This window comes from Orcinus orca, chromosome 1 (assembly GCF_937001465.1).
Source record: "Orcinus orca chromosome 1, mOrcOrc1.1, whole genome shotgun sequence".
NCBI lineage: Eukaryota > Metazoa > Chordata > Mammalia > Artiodactyla > Delphinidae > Orcinus > Orcinus orca.
The window spans coordinates 23,867,509-23,886,096 of NC_064559.1; positions in this window are offsets into that span (position 1 = coordinate 23,867,509).

The window sequence follows — 18,588 nt, forward strand, 5'->3', positions numbered from 1 at the left end:
TGCAAAAATCCTCAACAAAATACTAGCATGCCAAATTCAACAATATATTAAAAGGATTATTCACCATGATCAAGTGATATTCATTCCAGGGATGCAAGGATGATTCAATATCTGCAAATCAGTCAATGTGATACACCACATTAACAAAATGAAAAATAAAAATCATATGATTGTATCAATAGATGCAGAAAAAGCATTTGACAAAATTCAACACCCATTCATGATTTAAAAAAAAAAAACTCTTAACAAATTAGGCATAGAAGGAACATATCTCAACATAATAAAACCCATATACAACAATCCTACAGCTAGCGTCATACTCAATGGTGAAAGGTTGAAAGCATTTCCTCTAAGATCAGGAACTAGATTAGGATGCCCACTATTGCCACTTTTATTAAACACTGTATTGGAAGTCCTAACCACAGCAATCAGAAAAGAAAAGAGATAACAGGCATTCAGATTGAAAAGGAAAAAGTAAAACTGCAACTATTTGCAGATGACATGATACTATATACAGAAAACACCCAAAGACTCCACCAAAAATCTATTAGAACTAATAAATAAATTAGTAAAGTGGCAGGACCAAAATAAATATACATAAATCTGTTGCAATTCTATACACTAATAACAAAACTATCAGAAAGAGAAATTAAGAAAACAATCCTGTGTACTATTTCATAAAAAAGAAAAAAATACCTAGGAATAAACTAAGCCAAGAAGGTGAAAGAGCTATACTCTGGGAACTGTAAAACACTGATAAAAGAAAGTGAAAACAACACAAACAAATGGAAAGATATATTGTACTAGTGAATTAGAAGCATTAATATTGTTAAGATGTCCCCAAGCAATCTAAAGACTCAATGAAATACCTATCAAAATACCAATGGCATTTTTCACAGAATTGGAACAAATAATTCAAAATTTTGTACTGAACAACAGACCCTGAATAGCCAAAGAAATTTTAAGAAAGAAGAAAAAAGCTCGAGGTATCATGGTCTCTGATTTCAAACTATACTACAAAAGTATAGTAATTAAAAGTGTATGATACTGGCACAAAAACAGAAACATAGATCAGTGGAAACAACAGAATAGGGAGCCCAGAAAACCCATGAATATATGGTTAATTGATGTATGACAAAGGAGCCAAGAACACACAGGGGGGAAAAGACAGTCTCTTCAATAAATGGTGGTGGGAAAACTGAAAAGCTACATGCAAAAGAATGAAACTGGACCACTTTCTTATACCACATACAAAAATAAACTAAAAATGGATTAAAGCCTTGATGTTGAGACCTGAAACCATAAAACTCCTAGAAGAAAACACTGGCAGTATGCTCTTTGATATCAGTCTTGGAAATATTTTGTTTGGATCTGTCTCCTCAGGCAAAGGAAACAAAAGCAAAAATTAAAAAATGGGACTACATCAAACCAAAAAGCTTTTGCACCATGAAGAGAACCATCAATAAAATGAAAAGGCAACCTTCTGAATGGGAGAAGATACTGGCAAATGATGTATTCGGTAAAGGGTTAATATCCAAAATATACAAAGAACTCACACGACTCAGTATAAAAAACAGTAAACAATCTGATTACAAAATAGGCAGAGGATATGAATAGACATTTTTCCAAAGAAGACATGAAGATGGCCAAAAGACACATGAAAAGATGCTCAACATCACTAATCATCAGGGAAATGCAAATCAAAACCATAATGAGATACCACTTTACACCTGTCAGAATGGCTATTATCAAAAAGACAAATAACAACAAATAACAAGTGTTGACGAGGATGTGGATAAAAGGGAATCCTCCTGCACTGCTGGTGGGAATGTAAATTGGTGTAGCCTCTATGGAAAACAGTATGGAGATTCCTCAAAAAATTTTAAAAAACCTGCCATATGACCCAGCAATTCCACTTCCGGGTATTTATCCAAAGAAAACAAAAAGACTAACTTGAAAAGATAAATGCACTCTTATGTTCACTGCAGGACTATTTACAGTAGCCAAGATATGGAAGCAACCTAAGTGCTTAAAAGTGGATAAAGAAGATGTGGTATATATAAAAACAATGGAATATTACTCAGCCATAAAAAAGAAAGATATCTTGCCATTTGAGACATGGATGAACCTAGAGGGTATTATGCCAAGTGAAGTAAGTCAGACAGAGAAAGACAAATACCATACAATTTCACTTACATGTGGAGTCTAAAAAACAAAACAAAACAGAAACAGACTCAGATACAGAGAGCAAACTGGTGGCTGCCAGAGGGGCGGGGTGTGGGAAGTTGGGTGAAACAGATGAAGGGATTAAAAAGTACAAACTCCAGTTATAAAATAAATAAGTCACGAGGATGTAAGGTACAGCATAGGGAATATAGTCAATAATATTGTAATAACTTTGTATGGTGACAGATGGTTACTAGACTTATTGTTATGATCAATTTGTAATAGATATAAATGTAGAATCACTATGTTGTTTACCTGAAATTAATATAATATTGTGTGTCACCTATACTTCAATAAAAATGATAGAAATGGAAAATAAAGTGATAGTCTTCAAACATGTGATCCTTTTGCACAAAACTTCTAATCATTAAAATATGTACACCTGATTTTACAGGTTCAAAATATGGAAATTTATTGCCTGCATTAAATATCACCAGTTATTTTATCTTTTCTATTATCGTTCTTGTATTTCAGTCGATCTGACCTTCATTAGTAGGTAGCATTTGTAGCAGAAAAATAATATATGAGATATTAACCAAGATTTTTCATCTGTGCGTGGGGGGGATGGGTGAGAGGGGTGAAGGGGTCAAAAGGTATAAACTTCCAGGTATAAAATGAGGAAGTCACGGGGATGTAATGTACAGTATGGTGACTATGGTCAACAATACTTTACAGTATATTTGAAAGCTCCTAAGAGAATAAATCTTATAGGTTCTCATCACAAGAAAAAAAAATTTTGTCCCTACATGTGGTGATGGACGTTAAGTAGACTTACTGTGGTGATCATTTCACGATATAAACAAATACCAAATCTTTATATTGTACACCTGAAACTAATGTTATATGTCAACTGCATCTCAATTTTTAAAAACACATTTTTACTTTCATGTTCTCCTATTTTGTCGGCAGCAAACAGCAGCAGCTCAAGGAAGCAGAAAGAGCACGAAAAGCAAATGGTCAAAGTCTTGGCTTTTGAGTTCCAAAATAAAGACATGAAACTTGTAGTGATGCCAAAGATCTTAAAAGATTTTTATTTGCAAGCACAGACTTTTCCTACTTTCAAAGGCTGTCTTGAAAACCCAAGCATAATGTTTATGCTGTTAGAAAAATAAATAAAGGGGTCTCTAATAAGGAGGTCTCTAATAGAATCACTCTTTCCTGAAATTTTCCAAACTTTTTGTCTTTAGCATGGAAAATTTTAATTCAAGTTTATGTCTTATAGTTATATCTATTCCCTTCGCTTTCTAGTTTTTATACTTTATTTTGCCAATAGAACTTTAGCAAACAACTCACCAGAAAAATCTGCTTTACTTTGACTGAAATCTTAGCTCTCTTATAAATACTGTTTCCATAAACACACTTGGGTCTTCTCAGTTCCACACTTTTCCCTGTTAGATTTCACCGGCGTGAAATATCTGCCCCTTTTCTCTTGGCTTTAAATAAATCCTGTGCCTCCCTCAATATCCAGTTTAAATCCCACTATGTTTTCCCAAAGTCCTTCATGATCACCCCTGGCTAGAAAGCCATCTGTCTCTCACCTCTGAATGCCCACAGCAACCATTATCAATGAAATCCATGGGCCGTAAATCTTGTGCCATTTTGCCATCATTTTTATCTTCATTGAACTACTTCTTAAAATTTTTATTATCATATTCTTTTCAAGAATAGTACTCTTATTTCTGCAACTAGAGTATAAATTTTTGGAGGGAACTAAATATGTTTTCCACCTTTATATCCACCAGAGACCACATCAGTCGGTTGAAAGGCATAAATGCTAAAAGCACATTTGATATGGTATTTTATCTTTGGTGATGATGATTATAGTAACAACAATAACAGTAATAATAATAATTTATTAAGCATCTACTATGTGCCGGGTGCTACGCAAATCACTTCATGTGGATTATCTCCTTTAGCTCTCACATAAACTTATGAATTTCGTTCCATTATTACCTTTATTGTTTAGCAGATAAGACAGACTTTAGAGTCCTGAGAAGTGTTAAGTCATTTGCTCTAAGCCACACAGCTAGAAGTGGAAAAACCGTAACTTAGTTTAATCTTCAATGTTAAATTTCTAGTTGTAGGAATCCACGTCTAGGACTTCCTCAGATGGACAACATCTTATTATCTGTTTTTTGATGTCATGGTTTTAGGAAATGTATTCTTTATTAAAAGCCAATCTCCATTCCAGTATCTAGATCATCTGAGAGCAATGGGAAGGCCCTCTGCAATGGTCTCCAGAAGTAAGAAGTGGATGGTGTTAAGGGTGCTTCATGGCTTTAATGAAGTGACATAAATTTTCAGGGAAAACAACAGTAAATCACATTAATAGAAAACCTAATGAACCAGAACTCTGCAATAAATAATGATAAATATCACACAGAGGTTTCTAAATATCAGAACTAGTGATAATTCTGAAAAACAACTAGGCAGTTAAAAAGTTCAACATGGAATAAAATAATTATTGTCAACTAAATCACTGTGAGAGAGAAAAGTGTTTTTTTATAAAACCTCCTAATTGGATCTGGAATTGGTGAAATCATCTGCAAGTGAAACCTAACTGAAGAAGATGAAGACAAAGAGACCGTAAAGTGCTCTGAGTACCATACTATCTGTTCCCAGTATATTGCTTCCTACAGACAAAGAACTATCACACATGAAGGAGGATGAAATATTAAGGGACCTCTAAATAGTTAGGGTGTCTAATAAGACATTTCAAAACTAATAGCTCCAAGAATTAACTCTTGATTTCCTCCAAACCCTATTCCTCCCCAATTCCCTCCCCTCAGGAAACACCACCGCCTTTTCCCAGTTCTCAACTTGTCCGTGTTTCAGGTTTGTTTCACTGGCCTAAAATTCCTGCCCCCTTCCTCTTGGCTTTAAACAAACCCTGTTCCTCCCTCAATATCCAGTTCAAATCCCACCATGTTTTCCCAAAGTCCTTCACGATCATCCCGGGTTAGAACACTCTCTCACCTCTGAGCGCCCATGGCAACCATCATCAGTGCAATTCATGGGTCATAAATTTAGGCCCCGACCCTTGGAATCTTCCTGAACTCTGCTCTTTCCGTCACAGCCTACATGCAATGCATCAGTCAATCTGGTCATCTCTGCCTTTGAACTATACCCTGAATCCTGTTGAGCCACTACTTTGACCAAGCCACTGGCACACTGTGCCTGGACTATTGCAGTAGACCCTTAGTTGGCCTTAGAGTTTCGACCTCTCCATTTCCATCATTTTCCCCAACACACACACACATACACACACACACCAGAGTATTCTTTTAAAAATCAGATTATGTCACTCTTCAAAATTCTCCAGTGATTTCAATAGCACTCAAGGAAAATGCCCCAAATCCTTGCCATAGACTAATAGATCCACCGATACCTCACCATCAAGCCTAACTAATCTTCCTGCTACCATTCTCTGCTGCTCTAACACCTCCAGCAAAAACCCATCACCCTTCCCTCTACTCCAGACATGGGGTCTCGCTGCTCTTCTATGAACTCATCATCCTTTTCTCCCTCTACCCCAAGGCATTTTCACTTGCTAATTGCTGGGCCTGGAACACTCTCAGTTCAGTTCTCTGCTCAAATGCCTTAGGGAGACATTCTCTGATCACGCTACACAAAGTAACATTATTATCATCACCACCTCTTTCTCTTCCCCTGAACCTTATTATTCTTCACAACACTTGTCAATCCCTAACATGTTATTTTAATATACATTATAATATACAAAGTATATATTTTAAAATAAGTTCTTGGGAGGTTCTATCTAATAGGAGCCTACAATAAATAAATAAATAACACATACTAAGAATAGTTTTTAATATATACTCAGTTGGTCATTTTGCAAACTTCTCAACAATGCAATGGTCCAAAAATGCAACTGCAAAATGCATGAAGTAGGGCTGATGAGGAGAAAGGTTAGGGATTAAAAGCAGCATTAGTGAAAACTTATGTCCATACAAAAACCTGCACACAGAGGTTTATAGCAGCTTTATTCATAACTACCAAAACTTGGAAGCAATCAACATGTCCTTCAGTAGGTGAATGGGTAAACTGTGGTACATCCACAAGATGGAACATTACTCAGGGCTAAAAAGAAATGAGCTCTCAAGCCATGAAAAGACATGGAGGAACCTTAAGTGCATATGACCAAGTGAAAGAAGCCAATCCGAAAACGCTTTATACTGTATGATTCCAACCGTATTACATTTTGGAAAAGATAAAACTATGGAGACAGTAAAAAGATTAGTGGTTGCCAGGGGCTGGGGGAAGAAGGAGGGATGAATAGGCGGAGCACAGAGGACTTTTAGGACACTGAAAATACTCTGTTTGATGACATGTGGCATTATCCTATCACACAGCACCCAAATCCATAGAATGTACACCACCAGCAGTGAACTGTAATGTAAACTGCAGACTCTGGGTGATTCTGATGTGTCAGTGTAGGTTCACCAGTTGTAACAGATGCACCATCTGGTGGGGCATGCTGATAGTGGTGGAGGCTGTGCGTGTGTGGGCACAGGGCGCATACGGGAAATCTCTGTACCTTCCTCTCAATTTTGCTGTGAACCGAAAATTACCCTAAAACAAAATAAAAGTAGTATTTGTGGATAAAAGTTACTTCACAGAGTTGCTATGAAGATTATATTACTCTCAATAACATATGTGAGGTATCTCATAAACTGACCAGCCTATTACAAGTCTTCAATAATTGTCCACAAACACAAATCTTTTGTTATTGCTCCCATTCTGTTTGCTGTAAATGGGAGCACACAGCTGCCTAGAGAGTGCAATCATTCAATACTGTCACCTGAAAGGCATGAAACACAGTTAATTGTTAGTCTACAAATTGAAGAGTGACAAGCATCGGCCTATTAGTTTACATTGCTTCCACTCTTCTAATGGGCCATCTAGCACTGTAGAAAAAGCAAAATAACCTCATAAAAACCCACATTACTATGGTCTTCATTACATTCCAGACTAAGTCTTCTCTCTGATATCACACCTGCACAATGTCAAAGTGTTCGAAGGACCAATTTTCACGATAATTTTATTTTATTAAATTATGTTTATGTAGACAGTATCTATTTCATTACCTAATATTTCCTGGAAACTCTGATTATTTACAAAGAAATGAGTAGATCCTGTGTCAGTGAGCTCAGGCTAGTATCTTCTGCCATCTAATGTGTTAAGAATTCTTGAGACTTTTCTGATTACGATTCAAATTAAATGCAAACAGTCAAGTAGCACACAGAGACCCCATTATCCACTCTCTGTGAGCTGAGAGGATGAATAATATAATGAGACATGTTAATTATTTGCTTTCCAGCAGCTGTGACTGATTAGTTTTGACTGGTACATCTTGCTAATGTGATAGAGGACAGTAAATATCAGGGCTTGTCACATTTTTCCAGGGCAAGGAAACTGTGGTCTCCAATGACTTGCTTCATTTGTAGCTTGCTATGCAATTTGCCAAAGTGATGCTAGATCCCCACAATCTCTTAACCAAGTGAATTTCATGTTAGGGGACCCTAAGTTTTCAGAGCCCTCTGTCTCAGTAAAGTTGGTCTCTCTCTGTCTCTGTCTCTCTGTCTCTCTATCTCTCTCTCTCTCTCACACACACACACACACACACACACACACACACACACACACACACACACACACTTTAGTTTCTGAATTGATAACATACAGAACCAAGCCTATGGAGGTACTAAGAGATCCCAGCCACCATATGTACTTTTCTTTCTTTCTACTTAAGAGTGCCTTTTTACATCATGTTGCTTATTTTTAAACAACTAAATGCCTTTTATGAGTCCACGAGTGGCTGCACCAGATCCACTCTGAGCTTTGAAATCTTTGAGCTGCGTGTGAGGGGTTTTGAATCATGGCCATCTAGAAGAAACTATCACTAGAGGTGTGTTTCTCAATGTTTTTTTTTATCACCCCCCCTTTAGATTTTTTTTCCTAATCGTCCTCTCCCCATGAAATTTTAATACCTCAGATACACCATACCTAGTTATGTACTATGGCCTTTTATAGGGCCACAGACCTGTAACATCTGAGATTTTCTTGATCCCCCAAGAACCTGTTTTCACCCCTTGGGAGAAAGATCACCCCTGCTGAGAAAGTGTTCACGAGGGGCTTCATTCTACCCCCTCTTCATCGTTGTCTAAGTTACATATTCTCGTTGGACACATGAGCTCTTCAATATCTCATGTCTCCCATACAAACTGCTAGAACAGGCACACCCCAAGTCTAGGTCCTCCCCTCAAAGGAGGTGGTCAAGACAGTGCACAGGGTACAATCACACTTCATCCTCTTTCTTTTCCCCCCAGGAACCTAGGCTGAATCAAGTTCAAACAACTTCAAGGCAACCTTGATGGAAGAAAGAAAACTCAAAAGTGCCATGTGCAAATAGTGCTTTGCAGAAATACTGAATGAATTTGAACCCACAGTCTACCTACTTTAATTAAGTACTTCACTTTTCTGAGCTTTAGCATGCACATCCATTAAGTGGAAATGTCAGTAGTTATTTCTTGCCCATTTAATAAAGATTTGTTAGCTCAGCTGAAACCCCCATGAAGACAACCAAAAACACTTACTGATCCAAAGAAGATAATTTTCCTAAATTTACTGCAGCAAGTAAGAACACTACCTTGACAAAATCTTAGAATCACCAAAGGGAGAAAATTAAGGATGGTTACTTATAGGGTTATAGGACCCGCGCCAAAAGATTTCAAGGTCATTTTGAAAAGCAGAGAAGCAGCTGGGATTGGGTAGAATTAAGGACAGAGTAACTTGGGATTGGTGGCCACAGTAAAGTGAGGTCTCGAGATGAGGGCTGATAAGCAAGCTGTTTTTGAAGCAGTTTGAGGAGCAAGCTATTTGTGTTCATACGATAACCATTTTAGTTGGCCTGTGGTCTTAGCTTCCTGGAGTGAAACAAAAATAATACATTTTGCTTGGTCCCAGTATCATTTAACACAGGAACTGGAATTTGTTTAAATTCTCAGTTCCTGCAATATGTCAGACATATAAATTGTGAACAGGTTCCCTAGCTTCAAGAAGCTTCTACTCCCGCAAGAAAAATAAGCTTCAAAAAGATACTGCATGGATCAAACCTTTCAAAGAAGTGTAGGTTGCTAGGGAAGTGAAAAGAAGAGGGGGTCATCCATGAGAAAAATATAATAAAGTGTTCTTTGTAAAATGTCTAGCAAAGTCTCCAAGACAATACAGGAAGTATCCCTGAGAATATCCACTAGCTTTTCAGTGCTTGGACCTGAGGATGAAAGGTGGGATGGAGAGGTTTACCCCTTTTTCCCATTCTGAATTTGCAAGGATCTACAGATTAAGTAATTTAATCTATAAGTATACATAGATTATAGATTAACCTTCTGTTGTCTTTCCTAAAATTCTAAGGAAGACAGACTCTCCCTCTGAGTTTGTGAGGTCAAGCACTAAATCAAGGAACAGAAGCTATCAAGACAATAATCTAGAAACTATGAGTTCTAGTTAACCCAAGTGGTCTGGGATTACAATCAGTAGAAAGCCATGCCCTGGTGTTAGTAAATGTTTCCTCTTAGTAGGTATGAATATCATATACTCATGTTTAAGAATCATGACTAAATGTTTTCTTGACACAAGTCTCTGGAGTAAAAAGGGTCTAACTCGTAAACCAAAATTCATCAGCAGTTGCAATCTAGAATTACTGAAGCACTGAACATTAAATAAATCTACTCAAGAAACCCACGCAGATCCAGGAACACCGGACACTTTAACTTCATGAAATTATCACTTGGGCTGTGTCTATTCTGGCTCAGTTTTGACGGGTCCTCTGGCAGATCTTCCATGAGCCAACAACTCCTACCACCTTCTGCCCTCTCAGGTCTGGTGAGCCCACATGTACCCTCTTCCCTTCCCTATGGAAACTGGCTCCATTCCTACAGACCCATTTTGGAAACTGGCACCACCACACGAGGCTCACCTGGCAAACCTGTGCTAATCCCAAATGATCTGGCCCATCACTTACTAATGCTGTAACCCTAAGGAAGTCACTTAAACTCTTGTGCTTGACTTTTCTCACCTAAAAATGGGGGTAACAATAATGTCTAGAATCTTAGAGCTGTTCCGAGGTTTAAGTAACATAATGCATGAAAAGGGGTAAGCACGGTAACTAAAAAACAGAGAACTATACATTTTAGCTATTATTATTCATGCCTTCATGTGTCTCACTGATTTTGTCTCTTTTCAATTGCTGCTGATTCCAACAGAATCTTAACTCTCATCACCTGACACCTCATGTCATTATTTTAAGAGCTTTCCCACTGGTTTTCTTACCATCAGTTTTTCCCCTTCTTCATTTTAGACATTAGTAATTAATTATCCCCTACGTGCAACTTCCCATCACATCAAGTTCCTGGCTTGAACACATTCTTGTGCCTCACTCTCAAGGTTTCCTGTAACCTGACTCTGCTAAAACAACTTAAACGCATTGTTAACGCACCATGGATTCTTTTTGGTAGTTTTCAGTAGAAACCAATGGCTAGAGGGAGTTAAAGCTATAGGTCTTCTCTCCCTCTGTCACTCAGAGTTACACCAAAATGAAAGCAAGACTGAAAGCTGCTTCTGCCACCGATGCAAACGGTGATGTGACCCTAAAACAACCATGCCACCTGTTCTGTAAGCCTGGTAGAGGCCCATCTCTCTATCCTTTCTCATGTTCCAACAGCATTCTGTATAGAAAATTTACCTAAAGCAGATTCTACACCATTCTTTCTTTCCCCGGCTTTACTGAGATATAACTGACATGCAACACTGTAAGTTTAAGGTGTACAACAGGTTGATTTGATACACTTATATATTACAAAATGATTACCACCATCGTGTTAGCAAATACCTCCCTCACATCATATAATTACCATTTCTTTTTTGGGGTGAAAACATTTAAGATCTACTCTCTTAGCAACTTTCAAGTATATAATAGGGTACTGTTAACTAAAATCACCATGCTGTACACTAGGTCCTCAGAACTTATTCGTCTTATAACTGGAAGTCCGTACCCTTTGACCAGCATCTTCCCACTTTCCTCACCCTCTACACTCTTCTAATGGCAGGATGCAACTCACCTGGTCAGGGCTGAGCAGCGGTATCCTCTGCTTAACAACTGAGCCCAGGTCAGGTTTAGAAACCTGAGCCCAGCGTGTCGTCCACAGCACGTGGTCAGTGGGATCTCTGTGCCTTGTTTATGCCCCAGCTGCCATGCCTGTACAACGTTTCTAGACTGATCAGCCCTCATTTCATGGATTATAAAATAATAGCTAACATCAACTATAAAAATTAATAAGGCAACTGATATTAATTGAAATAAAGACAGTGAAGCTCTCTGCCTGCCTGGGCCTCTGGCCCTGGGGCCTCTGTTTAGAGACTTTCATACACCGACTAACCACTCCTAACGTGCGTATTCCTGACTACGGTATCTGAAATGTCGACCTTAGAGTATAGATTAAATTAATTAGCACTTTCTATGCTGAAGCATTTGACAGTAAATTGCGGGATATAACGTCTTCTCTTTCCCTGTTTCCCACCACACACATTCATCTAGAGCAGGGTTTCTCAACCTTGGCACTACTGACATTTCTGACTAGATAATTCTCCTAGAGGGGGATGGACTGTGTATTATAGGATGTCTAGGTCAGTTCTAAGACTGGGACCCACTTTGCTTACAGTTGGTCCCAGTCTTAGAATTGACCTTCTCTGCCCTCCTAATCAAATGTGACCTACGCTTTAAGACAAGATATCTACAAGCACCTCAAAAACCATGTGAAGATCTCAGAAGTAATTTGTCTGACCCATGGGAATGCAGTTTCTGGATCCACATGGTCCCCCACAGCTCTGGTTATCTTAGAGCTTCCCACTCCTCCTACTTTTTTCATTTATAGTACCCGCCGGGTCCTGTAAGAATAGACTTTGAAACCTCTACCTTAATATTAAACAGAAGTTATCCTTACATAAAAGCTTCCACTCTTTATGTCCATAGTGACCTGACTTCTTCCTTTTCTGGAGAAATTTTACACTCTAAAGCAGAGAGAAAGAGAGAGAGAGAGAGAGAGAGATTCTGGTACCAAAATTTGCAACTTAATTGGTTCCTGTTAACAGAATTAAACTATTAAACCACAATATACAAAAGTCATTTATTCTTTAAATAGTCACAGAAATCACAGTAGTTAGACTGGCTAAAATATTGTTCATGTGGATTAATATAGAGTATGAGCTGTTCTGCAATTCTCAAAAGATCAAGGCCCATAGAAGATAGAGTTCTTTAAAAAATTCATGTGGGAGTGTCCATTTATGTGGCAATCTATGAAACTGTTTGTACTAGGAAAAGGTACAGGTAATAATTTTTTGTGAACTACTAGCTAAAAAAATTATTTTTGACTCTCCTAATTTTCTAGAAACAAACCCTATCATATTACATCAAGAACATTATAAAAGCAAATGTTGGCAAAATACAAAGTTAGGTGAACAGTGGCTGTTCTCAGCAAGGCTTAATAAACGTAATAGGAGTTATAACAAATTAATCATTAATAAAAGCACTGTGAAAATGCAGTGATATATCTGTGCACACATTATCCATGTAGGTTAAATCACTTAAAAGTAGTTCTACCTGGATAGTTTTTAAATTGGATAATTTATAATATGTAAGGAAGATTTTACAGTTTTCTCTAAAATAGAAATGAGATAAACATTTGGCAACATTTTATTAAAACACCTTATATCTCCACATCTGTTTTATCTCAAAAGTCTTTAACAGTACAAAAAAAATTTCCCAAACTGAAATAAATATATCAGGAAAACATACATATGTGTCTGTGAACTATCTACTTTTTGTAAATAAACATAAACTATGTCACTGATCATCTCACTTCTTTTCTTTCCCTTTTTTTCTATTCTTACATCAAACACTTTGCAATGTTACATCACAACCAGACACCTCTCCCCAAAGAAAGTCTCTTTTTAAATAATATGGCCTTTTCTAATCTTCACAACTGCTGTTGGGGGTAGTTATATTCAGTTTATAGAGAGGTAAATCAAATCTCAGGGAATTTGAGAATATTGTCTAACTTCCTAAGTGGAAAATGAAGAACCCAAACTCAGGCATATCTGACTCCAAGTCTGTGGTGTTTAAGCTACTCAAGCTGCTCGTCAGTTTTCTCCCTCTTAGCAAAGGGAGCCTGACTGTACTGGTCAGTAGGGTCCATCTAATTCAGTTATCTATGTACAATCATTCCAAAAGGTTCATTAAAAAAATTTTTTGGCACTTTATGAGATAACCAAAACCTTATTTGAGAATGCAAAGAATGAATAACCCCTAGTCTGAGTAAGATGCATATGGATATGTATAGAGATATTACTATATCTTAGAATGCATTAAGCAAATAAATGGTATCCATGCATAGTATTTATGATAAGTATTCAATGGATAAAAATGAGGTTCTGAATAAACTTGCATGACTTTCTCACAGTGGAACTGGTAAAACACTTTAGTATGGCTGAGAGAATAGTCTCCATTCTGGTCTGGAGTTCTCTTTTATTAGCATCTTCTTTTTCCTTAATGAATACTTCACTACTTTTGTGCCATCCTATTCTATCATGGAATGTTGGTTTACTGAGCGCAAGGATCTTTATTTTCAGTCTAATTTTTCATGTGCTGAAAGTTCAAGTGTGAGATTATTACATTCTAATAATATTTACTCATAACGACTACTCAAAACCTGCTAATCATTTCGTTAAATCTATTACATTTATTATCTCATATCATATTTACAGAACATTGCAAGGTAGACATTTTTACCTCCACTGTGTAGTTGAAGAAACTGAGGCTTACGGGCGGGTACTGTGTGAATTCTAAAGTCACACAGACGGGAGATGGTGGACTGGAAATTCAGATGCAGAAATGTCTAATTCCAAGCTGTGTACTCAGCCACCTTGCGGTACAGCTGAGGAGGGAATGTTTCTCCAACAAGCTTTGCAAAATGTCAGCTGCATGCTTTCCAAGCTATCCCAGAGGCTTACATGGGCTAAACCTCTTCCTCTGTTTACATGGCATTCTGAGCTCTGGGTGAGGCAACTACTCTCTGTGCCAAAGGAAAGAAAGAGTACTTTATTCAGTTCCCTACGAAGGAAAGAGAGCTAATGTTGTTTTCCAGGAAGAAAACTATTACTTTCAGATTAATGATTGAGTTGAAGATGGGTCATCCATTGGGCAAACATCTCCTCTAGTGCAGCATTAAATCTTCTCCAGTATCAGTGCTCAGGGGATGTATTCAGTTAATTCTATCTAAATGAGGTTACATTTTAATCAAATTATCAGTTTTATCAACTTATATATTTCATACAATTTCTATATTTAAGTTCTACAACTTATTTAGCTACTATCATTTGAATAACGTAAAATAATTTTAGCTATATAAAATAATTAAATTACGCAGAACTTAATTCCACCTGAAGTCCAACTTTTTGTAGATTCAAGGATATTAAAGAGGCTTAAAAATGTTTCAAGTGGACATTCAAACTTCTAATGGGAAATGTTATAATTCACATACTGAAAAATACCCTGTCATGTACAAAGATGAAATCTGTGACCTCTTTTCAACATGCTATATTTAGTTTCCCAAAAAAGAGGAGGAGGAAGAATTTTGCAAATCTGTCTCCATTCCTTACCTGGTTCCTGCTAAAGCAATAACAGGCACTTGAAAAATGTCATTCTGTAGGATTACAGAGCTAACTGGCTGGCCTGGGCTAAATTCACACTCGATTTTCTTGGCACCATGCTAAAACCAACTGAACTATTTGGTCTTCAAAGCAAGAAAGGTTTACTCTGCCAGTCTAAATACCTAGAGGAATCACTATGTAGTATTTTTTTAGTTTTTTTTTAACCCTAATTAAACGTAGTTTTAAAGTTTATCCTGAGAAATTTATTTTCCAGTGGAAATTTACCCCCTGGATATTTAAGTAAAGTTTTTTTGTTTTTTTTTTTTTCCTAACTACTTATAAAGCAGTATGCTAGAAGTCACATATCAGGGATCTACCATAATATAACTTTTAATAGACACATGGGTACATTTTAGCCAAAATCCACATACTTGGCTGGGGATGAATACATCTATTATTTACAGCTAAATACTTCCTCTACCTGGAGAGATTCCTATCCTGGAAGGATTTTAGAACATGAAGTACTAATATCTTATTTTGAAAATAAAGTGAGTGACAACCTTCTAAAATCCTTGCCAGGAAGAAAAATGCTAAATATAGATGGTGAAACTCCATCTTGGGGAGATTAAATCATACCTGTATAAACACCTGAAGTCATGGCAACTTTCCACCACAGACCAGTCAATTGTTATATTTTCAAAATTCTGTACTTCCTGTGTGTTATTTTATAGTGCGCTTTTGTAATCATTGTATCCTTTTTAACCATTCCCCAAATCCCCCCAATATTGCTTTTTTACATGAATTGTAAAGCTCAGAAAAATTAATTCACTAGCTTAAAAAGGTAATCACAGAGTAATACACAAAACAGGATTTAAAAAAACACAGTCAAGTTGACACCTAAAATCATCACAGATGTGTAGGCAGATCTGTACATATCATCACAAATAGATATTAATAATATTACTATCACTTTGCCTTTCCTTCCCACTTAGCTCTCAGGTATTGCTTTTTTACTGAAGGCACTGTACCTGCCTCTGTCACCTCTCTTTCCTCTCTGCTTTGATTTCCCATTTCTAATCTTCTGAGGGATGGATAAAAAAGAGAAGCATAGTTCTGAGTGTAAAATGGAAAGAAAATGCCTGTAAATGACAGCCAGAGCACTTACCCATGAGTAAGAGGACTTTAGTCTGGGCATGTGGATTTTGTGTTACTGTACTTGGCTACCCAGAAGTCTTTCTTATTTATTTTTACATGTCTATTTATACCGGTGATTGAGTTTGCCAAATATGTGAGAGGGAACAACAACAATGAGACTTTCTAAGAAGTTATTATTTTCCCATTTTTAACACAGAAAATGTACAGAAAACTCTTTATTAATCTTATGAAATCTGATAATTCAAAAATAATAAGAATGTTTTAATTAATGGAAGGGTCTCATTAATATTTGATATAATTTCCAATCGAATACTTAGAAGATGATTAATATTATTTATTCTCTTTTGTAAAACTAACTTCTCAAGTTTCTGTTTCAACACTAGAGACCATAATCAAGATGGAAACTAGTCATCTTTTCAGCTTCCTGGAATTTATCATAATTAATCTTTGAATACATTAAGCCAAAATGTTAGAGGCATTTAATAGGCAAAGTAACATAACAATAAAAATGTTGAATTAATACCCATCACTATTTCCAAATCAATATTGGAAAAATAATTCAAATGATCTATAAGTAAAGTCCCTTGTGATTAATATCTGGAAGTATCGCTTGTAATCAGTATCTGGTTTATCTTCTCAGCTTTGGTCGTGCCTATAAAGTAATAGACAAGAAGCCAGACACAGCCTTCCTCAAATCACTGATATGAAGAAAGCTCTTTGTTATGCGCTAAAACTGAACATGCCTCATCTTTGGTATTTGTTTGCCCTGAATTGTGTCGTTTATTATCTATTGTAAGCAAGTCAGGCCCAGTTACAAAGTCTTCGCTTTCTGAAATGTATGCTACTTACTGCTCTACACGTGACTCAAGAACACTTTTACTTAATAACAAATCTTTTCCTGTTTCTCATGTCAGAAAGTACCAAGTAAGCAAATGGAAAGTCCTAACAGTAGGAGAATGCTTGCCAAAATCAGTGAATGTGACTTCCAATGGCACTCCACATTCAAAAATAGAGTGGATTTTAATTATTTCCTTTGAGGGAAAATAAAACAACCACGGCACTTAAAAAGATGTCTCAAATAAGGCATCTTTCCTCAGAAATAAGAAATAACAGAGTGCTATCTGAAAATACCCCCCAATGTCCAGTCAGGCAGTGATGTGAACACTCAAAATCAGAGCTTCTGCCTCAGACATTGTAAGGACCAGAGAGAGGACCTGTCGGCATAGGACATCTAGCTCTCCTAGACCATCCCTGTCATTCTCTCCACAGGGCTGACAGGCACCAGAAATCTCGATCTCACCAGCAGGTGCCCATAATGTCAGCTTTCAACAACAGGCATTTTATCATAAGCACAGTGTATTTTTAATTCCTGGCAGCTAACTTTTCTGAACCAGCCTTGATCTAAGGTTAAGAGAGCTGGACCATTCTTTGAGCTTCACTTCTGCTCTGAGATTCAGGAACCTATTCACGACAACCCTTGATCTCTGCCGGTACTGTTTGTTTATCCTCCCTGCAGAAGGATGGCTTCTGGACCCCAGTCTGCTGTGCCCACACCTTGGGGCACACTCTGACCAATGAAGTTTATTCCTCCAACTCTGACAACGAACGGTCCAAAGTGTATTCAAGCTGGTATTAATTTATATCACGGCCCTTTCCCATACATATAACAGAGAGTTGCAGCCAGAGTTCTTGCTGCAGAAAGCTATACGCTTCTTCCCCTAAGAGGGATCATTTAATTCCCCACAGGGAAAGATATGTAGAATAAGCCCCCAGAAAAATTACCAAGGCTGGAAACTGTGCCCCGCATCCATTTTCAGGCTGTGGCCCAAAGCGTCCCTTTTCCCATATTCCAAGAAGGAATCTAGACAGTGCAGAGTTGAAGGTCTCAGGCTCACAGGGGCCTGGTGTGAAGCCAGCTCTGAGGGGCCCGGGCACCGCCCTTGCAATCAGGCTGCTTGGGCAGATCCTGGCTCCGACAGCCGCCAGCTCTGGGACCGTGGGGAAGTCATGTAAAGCTTCCACACCTCGGTCCTTCCAAATGCATGGAGAGATGAGGGTAATAATGGGGTTGGTCTGAACATTCAAGGAGCTTGCCCACATGACGTCACTAGCAAAATGCCCGAAACAGTGCAATCCTGATCCCTCATCAAACTGCCTACTCACAGCTTTAAAACAAATACATAAATAGATAAAAGGAAATGGACCTGTGGACGTAACTTGGGTTTGAGAGAATATAGTTCTTTCTCGTCGTTACTTTCATGAGGATGATTAAGACCAACATCACTCTGCCTTCACCACAGGCACCTCCTGGCATTTCTTCAAACTCACCAAACACCAGCCTTGCGCTTGCTGCCCCTTCTGCCTGGAATGCTGTGTCCCCAGGTGGCCATGCTGCCCCTTCCCGTCCTCCAGTGTTCTGCTCAAACGTCCCCATCACAGAGAGAACGTTCCTGACCCCTGATCCATAACAGCACCCTGTAT